The sequence below is a fragment of the Lygodium microphyllum genome, chromosome 16, assembly GCF_053477565.2.
Source record: "Lygodium microphyllum isolate KBCC chromosome 16, Lygodium_microphyllum_v1.1.10, whole genome shotgun sequence".
Lineage (NCBI taxonomy): Eukaryota > Viridiplantae > Streptophyta > Polypodiopsida > Schizaeales > Lygodiaceae > Lygodium > Lygodium microphyllum.
In genome coordinates, this window is record NC_141150.1 from 24,589,044 (window position 1) to 24,590,106 (window position 1,063).

The following is a 1,063-nucleotide window of genomic DNA, read 5'->3' on the forward strand; positions in this document are numbered from 1 at the left end:
CAGAGATTGTGAATCTTTTCAAGATGCAAGGAGGCAGAATTTGGTATATTGGGGACAAGATGGTAAGATTTGGTTGACTGAGACAGGAGCTCCACTTGCTACCAACTTTGGTAAAGGTGGAATGAAGAAGTTAGTGGATGACGTGGCTGCGTGTACTTCTTATGTGACACCTAGAGGTGATGCTTCTGCATATGGAGTCCAGATTGAGAAGGGATCAGAGACTCAGTCAGCGCTATGGACTTATGCTATGGAGACTGCAAACAAGGGGAAAATTCAACAAACTGTTTTGACTAGTGCAGGCTCTAGCATCAGATCAGAGACAGGTTGGGACTCGCGTGTTGACAGGTACTCTATTTATGCTTATTTGGCTAAATCTCATGGTGCAGATGTATTTGTTGAGGAGAAGCGTAAGAGGGATGAAGAAAATCCAAGTGCAGCTAAGAAGACTAGAGGGGGTGAGTTTGTTACTCCACCTACTGCAGGACCGTCTTCAAGACCAGGGCCAGATCGACAAATGGAGGATGCTCAAAAGAGAGAAAAGAGGCAAGAGCCCAGAGAGAGAAAGCAGTCAGGGTTCAGATTGATGTCTGATATTGAGACATCTACAGATATGAAGAAAATTTTTAATGATAAGATACTTGGCAGTGAAGTGACTTTCACTATTTCTGAGATTTTGGGCATCTCGAAAAGAGAGTTTCAGAATCAGTTTCAGGAGGTCCTGAAGAGGAAAAGGCATGCATTGTCTACCACTGATACACAGGGAGTTTTGATTGGAGAGTTGGATGAGGATGAGGATGAGGTTATGGTTGATAATGCTTCTGTTTTTCCGCAGGTAGAGAAGAGGGTTCAGCCTATGCATTATGCTGAAATTGATGAACCTGTCATGATACCGCGTAGTCACTTTTCGCGGAGCCATTGGGCTAAGGCAACTACAGAGACGATGGTAAAGATTGGAGAGAAACATGTGCCTTATGTTGCATTGGTTGATCATGGTTCAGAGATTAATCTCATAGTTCATGGAGTTTATGAGAGTAACAGATGGCCTATGGATGTAGAGCATGGG